Source organism: Capsicum annuum, chromosome 3 (assembly GCF_002878395.1).
Source record: "Capsicum annuum cultivar UCD-10X-F1 chromosome 3, UCD10Xv1.1, whole genome shotgun sequence".
Classification (NCBI taxonomy): Eukaryota; Viridiplantae; Streptophyta; class Magnoliopsida; order Solanales; family Solanaceae; genus Capsicum; species Capsicum annuum.
The window spans coordinates 204,084,096-204,096,079 of NC_061113.1; the positions used below are offsets into that span (position 1 = coordinate 204,084,096).

Sequence of the window (11,984 nt, forward strand, 5' to 3'; positions counted from 1 at the left end):
CTTTCCCTGTATGAGGCATCTTTATGTTTTGTCTTGTTCCAGGTTTTTTGGTATGAATTTGATTAATATTTCTTGTCTTGAGCCGGGGGTCTATTGGAAATAGCCTTGCTACTTCTCCGGGAGTAGTGGTACGGACTGCGTACATCTTACCCTTCCCAGACCTCACTATGTGGGAATGAGTTTGTTGTTGTTGTTGTTATTGTTGTAGCTAGTTTAAGGCTTTTGCAATAACTCACAGAATGCTCCTAATGCAAACTGGGGAAGAAATTCTTTTTTGTCTAATAACTTACAAAATTTTCCTAGTGCAAACTGGGGCATAAAATTTTGTTCTTTTTGTTTTATTTTCTTTTATGGTTGCAGGTTTTTCTGCAAAGCACAGGTTTGATGCCAAGAATGGAAATCCCGTCTCCAGTAAGAATATAGAATAATAATTAGTTTGAAGATAGTTAGAGTCAGCTTTGCATCCGTAGCAGCGCAGCATCTCTAGAGTCATCTTCTTAGCTTCTGATCAAGAGAACAAACATCCAATAATATTCTATGAACCGTCCTTTGGATGAGCGCCAATGACTCATTCCAAGTTTTAAGTTCAAGTATCAAATCCTAACTTCAAGATTAATTTTGAGATCAAGGTACCCACCAGAAGAAGGTGAAGCGATAACTGAAGATCCAAAAAAAGATTTGAAGCAAGAGAATCAAGACAGATAGAATGGATAAGATCTCATATTTTCCTTTGAAGTTTTATTTTTCCTTTTATCTAATGTAATAAAAGGAGTCACGGACCGAAAGCTTCGACGGAACCTCACGTGATTCTCAAACTCATCCCTTCATTCCAACACCACTTGAACTACAAGTGATCTGATTCTCTTATAACCCAAAATATGTAGGGATGCCCAAAGCCAGGGCGCGGTCACACCTCTTTCCAGTATTTATTTTTTCTATTTTTCAATAAACTTATTTTGGTAAAACAAAATTATTCATGCTTACTTCTTTGGTTGAAAACTCTCCATATTTTTTAAGCAAAGAGGGGCATTTTATAAACACCTAATTTTTTACCAAACTAAATATTTTACGTCATTTTTAGTGTTTATGTATGCATATATATATATATATATATATATATATAAACTATATTTATCTTCTTCTTTTAATATCTTTGAAAAATAATCTAATAATACTAACAATTTCTTAATTGTATTTTTAGAACCAGCTATTTAACTTTTTTATATTTTTATCAGCTCAAAAAATTAGCTAATATTTTTATCATTATTTTTTATTTATATTAATTAAATATGTATATATATATAGTAAAAATCTAAACTACCCAGACCACCCCCACAATCCCACACTCCCACTTTCCCTCAACTACTTTCCCCCATTATCTAACAAACTCCCTCACATTTCTCATTATCTGACACACACACATACCACTATATGAGAGAACACACATACTTTGTGGAATCGGATACTACATCAAAAAACATCAGACACATACAGAGAAAAAATGTCGACACTGAGAGAAAAAATCAATCAGAGAAGAAAATCAGAGAGTAGCTTAAAAAGAAAGAAGAAAATCAAGTTTGGTTTCTGTTTGAGTTTTTGGTGGTAGTATCTCATTGCTTGTTTTCGCTAAATCCACACTGCAGGTTTCATTCGATCCTATATTTTTTTCAATATATAGTTGCAAATCAAATCATAATATAATTATTTTAGTGATTTCATGAATTATTCAATATGTGTAGTTACTAAGCTATCCTTTTTCGTTACATGATTGTTTAATTCAATGTTCATCACCTTTTAATTATGTATTGTATATACAGTCAACAGTGTTAAGAAATAGAGGGTACCTGATAAATCCTTTAGTTTTTCATATAAACATGTAAAAGACAGAGCAAAAAATACTTACATAGTCACTTGCTAATCCACATATCATATGTACTACACATATGCACACACATATTCACTGGATTCACATAATTTACACATATTTGTATACTTACACTAAATTCACACACTCACAACATGCATTATATCGCTTATTTTTAATTTTCATTGACAATAGGACATACACCAATCGAAAAATATACACTTACATTCGCACACACAGACTCTCATTTTACATATTCACAAAACCTCACTAATAATTCACGACATCATGCCTAAGCACATACTAATAGTGAGAAGGGGAAAAGTCAGTGAAGAAAGAGGGGAAAAACCAATTGGATGAGTTAGGTTCTTAACTTCAAAGAAAATTAAAAGTTTAATATAAAAGAGAAAGTTAACGATGAAGTTGGAAAGCCCTGCTACCGACTATTCATTATAATAAAATTATAATATCATTTTAAAGCTGATCTACTTGGGACAGATAAATTTTTAAACATGTTAGAATCTTGCTTAGACTTGTATAGAATGAGAATGCTCCATAAATGCCACAAAGACGCGAAAATATACCAAAACTCGTGGTAAAGCCAAAAAGTACTATTATTGGTAACTATGCATCAATACAGTTTTAAATATATTCAAAAATAAATAAAAGTGGGATAGAAGTCACTTTTAGGCTAACAAATATTATATATCCAAGAGATTATTTTAAGCCAGACGTAAGTTATTAAAGCAACCGTTCTAGAACCACGGGACTCAAGGGGTGCCTCACACCTTCCCCTCTATCAACAGAATTCCTTATCCGGATTTCTAGATCATAGACCAAAAAGAAAGAGTCATTTTCTTTTAATTGGAGATTCAATAAGGTGACTTGGAACACCCAAACTCAAGTTCAAGTGACGGCTTTGTAAAATAAATAATTCTTTTTCAAAACGTTGCTTTAATTGAAAAACCCCATTTTCTCTAAAACCAACTCCCTAGCGGGGTTGGGGCAGTAAAAATAGGGGTGTGACAACCAACATTACAATTCTTGATGCAATTTAGACTCCAACACTGCAATTTGGACACTAACACTGCAATTTTTGATGTCATCAGGGAGCTTAATTCCTCGAAATTAGGGAATTTTTTTCTTCCTCTAATGGTTGTTAGGTGTTGTTTTAGTAAAAAAATGAAGGAGTGAAGATGAGCTTTAGTGGTGGACACAGCTAAAAGACTAGAATTATTGGATCAAATTCAAAGAATATAGCAATAGAATTTAAAGTGGAAGAAGATATGACAGAGGTAATGGAGGTTTATTTTTATTTTTTATGGAAATGGAGATTCTTTTTTTTTTTTTTGAAGAAGATCATGTTTTTCGGAGAAGAAGAAGGCCATATTTGTTTTCTCAAAAAATATTTTTGGCAAAGTATTTTACTTTTTGATTGAATTATTTTTTAGCAAAATGAGTTGTCTTTCTCTTATTGGTGCATTTTTCACGCCATCAGGGTGTGGAATTCACACACTTTAATTTTTTTTTATTGAAAAAGTGCTTAATAGTCACACTTAATGGAAAAATTCAGGGGTTCAATAGGTACATGATTTAATTGAGGTGCCAATACGAAAAAAAATAAAAAGTTCAAGGGTTTGTATATGTATTTTGACTTAGTTCTTCTTTCCATTAATTTCACATCATTAGATTTTGTAACATAAACCTTTTTTTCTTACATTTTGAATCTTTTAAACCGGTCTAACTTAAAGCAACTTTGAACAATTTTCATGTATGATCATTTTTTGATCATCTTCCTCAATAATTTCTTTCGCTTATATTTGATCAATCATTCAAAACTAGCCATTACTTTTTCGTGAATTTGATCAGTTTAATTTTTGTGATGGTTCCATCTACCATTTTCAAAAAGTGGATTAAACTCATAGAATTTATCATCATAATTATTCATCACTTTATATTTTACTAGATAGACAGAGGAACGAAATTAAGAATAAAAAATAAAAAAAAGTAAGAAAACAAGGGAAAACGTCTCTTACAAACTAAAGATGTGTGAGATGAGAATGAAAAAAAAAACTAGTCCAGATCTATTTTTGAATTTTTAAAAATTATACACGTAATATTTGTTAAATGTTTTAAATAAATGCATATCCAATCATAATTTCGTGTTTCAAAAGAAATTATCAACAAATTAATTTCATTTTTTAAGCTTCTTATCACCTACAAGAGTGCTCTCATTGTCATTAGCACTTTTTTTAATACTTCTTGAGTGAATATATTATTGTAAGTAAGTACTCAAGATTTAAAATTTCACTTCAAAATTTATAGTTAAAATAAGCTAAGATTAAGATGAGTGGTGGTGCCTTCGGTACCTCAAATTTCAAACAAACGCTATTCCCGAGTGGGTTTCCGAAAGATGAGTGGTGGTGCCTTCAGTAAATTTCTTAATCGTCTTGTTGCTCAAGATTATGACCTGTCTAATCCACTTGATTTGAAGTATCATTGGGCTAAGCATGGTAGAAACCTCTATAACAAATTGAAATAGCTTCCACGTGCACGTTGAATTGGAACTTCACAATAGGAAATGGGTTTTATCTTTAAAAATTAAAAATTTATTGTAATTTGGATCATTCCGTTAAATTAAAGGGCACAAGTAAATACTTTGCTAACGTCAAGGGCAAATATGACCTGATGGTATGACGAAGGGTAAACTTAGCTATTGAACTCAAGTAGAGGGGTAAATTTGACCCTTTTCCCTTCATAAAATCTCTTAGAAAAACTATCTTCCACCCCAAGAACAAACCCTAACTCATTCTCAAGGAATCAAGGAATTCAAGCTTCAAACCTCAAGAAATTCTCAAGAAACTTTATGAAATCATCTAGTGAGGTATGTATGATGTTCATCCATGGGTTCCTTTCACCCATGGAGTCCAAGAATCCCTTTTTAGCTTTAAATTATAAGTTTATCGTGTTTAAGTTGAATTATCTCCATGAATTTTATGTGAATTCAATTACAATTTATTTTTATAAGTGTTTTTCAAGTGGGATGAGCCATTACATGTTTTAAGTATTGTAATCTTTACGTTAAATCCCTAAATATAATTTTAGTCTTGTAATCATGTTATTCTCACATTTTTTGCCCATTCTCATGCTTAAGTTCATGACTCTCATGTGTTTGATGAAATGCCTAAGTGTTGGGTTTTGAACAATGATCCCTTACTATAGTTTTGAAGTTTTTATATGGCATTATTGTAATTTCATTTAGTGTTGGTAGGTTATGAACTCCCGATACCTATGTGATTTACATAAATTTAGCTTTTTAAGTACTCAGATAGTTAATCCATGACTCTTATCAGTATACTTACATATTTATAATCATGATGAGCACTATCAATTATGTAATAATGTTCAATCTATTCCAGTATTAGTGTCAGTTCAGTTGGGTGTAGGATTTAGCACTAAGAGAACTCAGGGATAAGGGTTCACCAGACATTAGAGGGTGTGACACTTAGTAACAATCCTCAAGTTACAGAACTACTTAGCCATCATAGGTTAGAGATGTCTACCTTCCAGTTGAGGATTGACAAAGTGTATACCTACCAGTTGAGGGTGACACGTATATCTTTAGAGAACCTGCCAGTTGAGGGTGACTGATTAGTCCTTCGAGACACTAGTTTAGAGGATCCACATAGCCAGCATTATTACCCGTGGAACGGTACCAACACCCTTCTAATTGGGGTTACAGGTTGTCCCCCAATTTGCTCAGATTGGGGCATGTCGGTTGGATAATACCTCCCACAGTCTCAGTACAGTATTCAATATAGTTTAAGTTCAGGTTGTCTTGTCCAAAGCATACAGATTCTTAGTTATTCAGTTATCATATTTTAGTCTTTTATTTTAAAATTATTTCAGATATATGTTTATGCTTTGTCTTGCATTCTCAGATATTACAGTTTTTATACATTTATCTTTAGTTATCTCATTCTATTTAATTAGTCCTTATTTTATATGCACAGTACCCCATATACATCATCCTAAATTCATCTCATGTACCAGTACATTCAAAGTACTGACCGCATACTCTTCTTGCGCTATGATGTCTTATATCATAGGTTCAAATGCACAATTTTCCAACAGCAGTTAGATAGCTCAGCATAATCCAATAGTCGTAGTGGTGAATCCTCATCCATCGAGGACATGTTATGTTTATTCAGTTATTTTAGTATTTTATTTTATTCAGTGAGTCGAAGTTAGTTAGAGGTATTTTCCATAAACTCCTTAGCCAGTTTAGAGGCTTTCAGATATTCAAACAGTCAGTTAGTTACTTTAAGTTTTTATCAGATGTTTCAGACCTATGATTGATTCAGTATTTTTAGTATTCAGATCTATATTTCCATCTCAGTTTATCTTCTATACAGGTGTTATGTTTATATTTAATCAGTACTCACAGTAGGTACTAGCTCATAGGTTAGCTTGTGGTCACTTGTGACCATAAGCACCATTGTTGCAACTAGGGGGTAGCCTTGGATCGTGACAAAACTTGGTATCAGAGCCTAGAGTTTTAAAGTGTTCTAGGGGGTCTGAAAATCACATTAAGTAGAGTCTTGTGCATGGGTGTGAAGCACACCACACTTACGGACAAGAGGCTACAAGATATTTTAGAAAAAGTTTCCCTTTTTTCAGTATTCATGTCATGCAAAAGAGCATGATCTCTACTTAATCTCTTTTTCTAAATCATCCTTCATTCTATTTATAGCAATGCCTCCCAAAAGAAATAATGAAAAAAGGAATGGGAATCAGCCCGCACCATCGCTTGTTTAGGAAGATCCCCTGAATGAACATGTCTACCACACCAGGTTCAGAGCTCTTTTTACTATCATAGATCATTTTATAGTTGCATAGAACAATCAGTAGGCTATTGCCCCAGCCAATCCAGTGGAAAATATAGCTGCAGTCAGGATTTAGGATTTTAGCGAATATATCCCCCTTTATTTTGGAGATCCAAGTCTAAGGAGGATCTGCAGGAGCTTATGGATATGGTTCAGAAAGTGATAGATGTTATGGGGGTCACATCGATTGAGAGTGTAGAGTTGTTTGCATATCAGTTGCAGGATGTAGCTCACACCTAGTTTAAGTAGTGGAAGAAGAATAGCAGTATTGAGGCAGAGTCTGTAGAGTGGGAAGAGTTTGCCATGACTTTTGTAGATAGGTTCTTCCTATTAGGGTTGGGAGAAGATAAGGTGTAGGAGTTCATCAATTTGAAGCAAGGTAATATGAGTGTGAGGGAATACTCGCTTATGATTACTCAGTTAACGAGGTATGCTCCTTCAATAGTAGTTGATAATAGGTCTAGAATGAGTAAGTTTGTATCTGGTGTATCTTATAGTATGGTCAAGGAGTGTAGGACTGCAATTTTGATTAAGGAGATGAATTTATCCAGACTAATGGTTCATGCTTAGGATATTGAGGGAGAGAAGATTAAGGAGAAAGAAAGAGAGAATAAGAGGGACAGAACAGGTAGTTTCAGCTTTCCACAACTGAGGTCAGAGGGCGGTAACCGTTCTCAGTTCCACCAGAAGTCTTCAGCCCCAGCCCTATCTTTATCTAGAGCACCAGTGCCTAAGTTCAGGAAAGATAGTCAGGATAGTGCACCAGGATCTAAGTCCCAGGGTAGTGTGAACAGTTTTCGTACTAAAATAGTATGTGGAAAGTATGCAGACATTATCAGGGCGTGTGTAAGTGATGTGTGTTTTGGATATGGCAAGCTAGGTCACATAGTCAGAGATTTCCTAAAGATCGGCTAGAAGGCTCAGTCTAATCGTCCTCCAGTTCCAGCAAGGTACTACTTCCAGCTAACCAGTGGTCAGCGCCAGAACAGATTGTATGCACTCCAGTCTTGACAGGATCAGGAAAGTTATCCTGACGTGGTTACGAGTATGTTACAAGTATTTTACCTCCATATTTATGCATTATTAAATCCTGGAGCTTCACTCTTCTTTTTAAACCCTTATATAGCAGTCAATTTTGATGTCAGTCCCGAATCTTTAGCAGAACCTTTCTCAGCGTCTACTCCAGCAGGTAGCTCCATTATAGCTAGGAGGGTATACAAAAACTATCCGATTATAGTATCCTAGAGAGTTACCTCAGCAGATCTTGTGGAGTTAGATATGACTGATTTTGATGTCATTCTTGACATGGATTAGCTCCACTCATGTTATGCCTCAGTTGATTGCATAAATAGATTCGTTCAATTTCAGTTTCCTAATGAACCAGTCATTGAATGGAAGGGTAGTTCCTCTGGTCTTTGGGGTCAGATCATTTCCTATCTTAAGGCAAGAAAAATAATTTCTAAGGGTGTGTTTATTATCTTTTTTCGAGTCAAAGACCTTAGCCTAGTTAAGTTGAAGGAGACTGTTAGAGACCAAAAGGTAGATGTTTTCTCCTAAGGGGGAGATGGTGTACTTCATTGTCAGGGTAGATTATGTGTTCCATCTTTTTATGATTTGAGACAACGAATACTTATAAAAATGCATGGTGCACAGTACTTTATCTATCTAGGAGCCACTAAGATGTGCCGTGACTTGCGGAAAATCTATTGGTGGAGTGGTATGAAGAGGGATGTTGCAGAGTTTGTAGCTAAGTGTTCTAATTGTCAGCAGGTTAAGTATAAATACTAAAGGCCTAGTGGCACATTGCAAGAGTTCAGTATCCCTACTTGGAAGTAGGAGGTGGTGAACAAGGATTTTATGATAGGGTTGCCTAGCATGCGTCGTCGACATGATTTGATATGGGTCATTGTAGACAAAAAAACCAAATCAACTCATTTTCTGCCAATTCATACTTCTTACTTAGCTGAGGATTATGCCGGGCTCTACCTTAGGGAGATGGTTAGGTGTATGGGATTCTGTTATCTATCATATCAAATAGAGGTACTCAGTTTACCTCTCATTTTGGAAGGCTTTTTAGAAGGTCTTGGTGCCCAAGTTCATCTCAGTACAACTTTTTATCCTTAGAAAGATTGTCAGGAAGAGAGGACCAGTTAGACCTTAGAGGACATATTAAGAGCATGTGATATTGACTTTAGAGGTAGTTGGGCTGACCATTTACCTTTGATTGAGTTTGCCTATAACAATAGTTATCATTCTAGTCTTCAGATGGCTCCGTTTGAGGCTCTTTATGGAAGGAGATGTAAATCTCTTATTGGTTGGTTTGATACAGGTGAAGCTGCTTTGATAGGACCAGATTCAGTATTTGAAGCCATGGAAAAAGTTCAGTTTATAAGGGAGATGGTGAGGACATCCCAAAGCCGTCAGCAAGGTAATAATTTTCCTCAGGTTGACTCTTTTCCGTTCTCAGTTTAAGCTATGTAATAAATTTCATGTCATTGCATACATTTAGTTCAGTTCATGTATCATGTTTCATACTCAGTTATACAATCATGTTTTCAGTCATGCATGTTCAGTTTATTATCTCAATTTTCCCCAGCGTTCTCAGCTAACCAACCTCATTCGAGGACGAATGTTTCCTGGGGGAGATATTATAATACCCCATAAGATCCTAGCTTAATTCAGCTCATGATTGCATGTTAAAGGGGTCCAAGACTTAGAAATTTCACTAAGTATTGGGACTTAGTCATTTCCAAGGCCCCTAAACTTCGATGATTTTATTTTTGACCTTTCCGACCTCAGAACATCAATTTTTAAGTTGAATCATAATCGGCGTTGTCCAAGCTGTGTCTCAGGTGATTTATAGAAATTTTAGATGAGCATAGGGGCATGTTTGGAGAAGCAAAACAATGAGGGCACTGGGATAGGCCCGCAGCGCGGGGCTTAGCCAGTTGGTCTAGAGCCCGCGATGCCCCCTTCTTTTTTTGTCTAGCTTTTTTTTTTCATTATTATTTAAGGGCATTTGGATCATTTCCCCAAACCTAAACTCGTCCATAACACAAAATTTAGGTCCCCAAGGAGCAGTATTTGCCCCTTTATTCATAAAATCTCTCAAGAAAATCATCTTCTACCCCAAGAACAAACCCTAACCCATTCTCAAGGAATCAAGGAATTCAAGCTTCAAACCTCAAGAAATTTCTACGAATCTTCACGAAATCATCTAGTGAGGTATGTGTGATGTTCATCCATGGGTTCCTTTCACCCATGCAGTCTAAGAATCCTTTTTTAGTTTTAAATTATGAGTTTCTCATGTTTAAGTTGAATTATCCCCATGAATCTCGTGTGAATTCTTACAAGTTATGTTGATACGTGTTTTTCAAGTTGGATGAGCCATTACATATTTTAAATATTGTAATCTTCACGTTAAATCCCTAAGTTATGATTTTAGTCTTATAATCATGTTATTCTAGCATGCTTTACCCATTCCCATGCTTAAGTTCATGACTCTATTGCATTTGATGAAATGCCTAAGTGTTGGGTTTTGAACAATGATCCCCTACTATGGTTTTAAAGCTTTTATATGGAATTATTGTTAATTCCATTCAGTGCTGGTGGGTTATGAACACCCAATACCTATATGATTTACATAAATGTAGCTTTTCAAGTACTCAGACAGTTAATCCATGATTCTTATCAGTATACTTACATGTTAATAATCATGATAAGCACTATCAGTTGTGTAATAATGTTCAGTCTAGTTCATTCTATTCTAGTATCAGTGTCAGTTTAGTTGGGAGTGAGATTTAGCACCAAGCGAACTCAGGGATGCTCAACTGACAGTAGAAGGTGTGACCCTTAGTAGCAATCCTTGAGTTACAAAACTACGTAGCCAGCGTAGGTTATAGATGTATACCTACCAGTTGAGGATTGACAAAGTGTATACCTGCCAGTTAAGGGTGACATGTATAGCTTTAGAGAACCTGCCAGTTCAGGATGACTCATTAGTCCTTCGAGACACTAGTTTAGTAGATCCACATAGATATCGTTAGTACCCGTAGCATGGTACTGACACCCTTCCAACTGGGGTTACAAGTTGGCCCCCAATTTGCTCAAATTGGGGCATGTCGGTTGGATGATGCCTCCCACAGTCTTAGTACAATATTCAATATAGTTTAAGTTCAAGTTGTCCTGACCAAAACATACAAATTCTTAGTTATTCAGTTATCATATTTCAATCTTTCTGTTTAAGATTATTTCAGATATATGTTTATACTTGGTCTTGCATTCTCAGATGTTACCGTTTTCATACATTCATGTTTAGTTATCTCATTCTATTTAATTAGTCCTTATTTTATATGCACAGTACCCCATGTACTTCATCCTAACCTTATCTTATATACCAATATATTCAAAGTACTAACCGCATACTCTTCTTGTGCTATGATGTCTTATATCATAGGTTCGGACACACAGTTTCCCGATCGCAGTTAGACAACGTAGAGTAATACAATAGTTGTAGTGGTGAGTCCTCATCTATCAAGGACATATTATTTTTATTCATTTATTTCAGTATTTCATTTTATTCAGTCAGTCGCAGTTAGTTGGGGGTCTATCCCATCAACTCAGTCAGTTTAGAGGCTTTCAGACGTTCAAATAGTTAGTCAGTTACTTTCAGTTTTTATCAAATGTTTCAGACTTATGATTGATTCGATATTTTCATTATTCAGATCTATATTTCCTTCCCAGTTTATCTTCTGCATTGGTGTTATGTTTATATTTAATCAGTGCTCTCAGCAGGTACCAGCTCATGGGTTAGCTTGTGGTTACTTGTGACCGTAAGCACCATTGTTGCAATTGGGGGTAGCCTCGGGTCGTGACATTGTATGACCTTACTTTATACCAAATGAAATTTCAAACTAATTAAAGTGTTGATATTAATATTCATGAATAATTAAATTTATTGGGGTTGAATCTATCTAAACACTTTGAAAGATTTAAATATTTGCCGAAAAACTTGAGATGAAATTATAAATAAAATGATTGCCATTTTGGGCTAAATTTAATATTGAACAATGAAAAATCTTATTTTTGATCAATTTATCATGGATAATTTAGTAATGACAAAATGGATCATTACATTGACTCAATTTAAGCATGCTGGTGCTCCCTCTCAATTTTCTTTATATAATATAATAAGTTTTTTAAAAAACTTTTTTCTAAGATTAAAAAACTAATTA

The 11,984-nt window shown here is 34.8% G+C and overlaps 1 long non-coding RNA gene across 1 annotated transcript; it reads left to right on the forward strand.

The window, feature by feature from the left end:
* Positions 1 to 1,478: 1,478 nt before the first annotated feature.
* Positions 1,479 to 11,378, forward strand: LOC124897297. Its single transcript, XR_007054030.1, has 3 exons — positions 1,479 to 1,643; positions 9,080 to 9,178; positions 11,207 to 11,378. It is a non-coding gene; the product is annotated as an uncharacterized LOC124897297 (long non-coding RNA).
* The last annotated feature ends 606 nt before the right edge of the window (positions 11,379 to 11,984 follow it).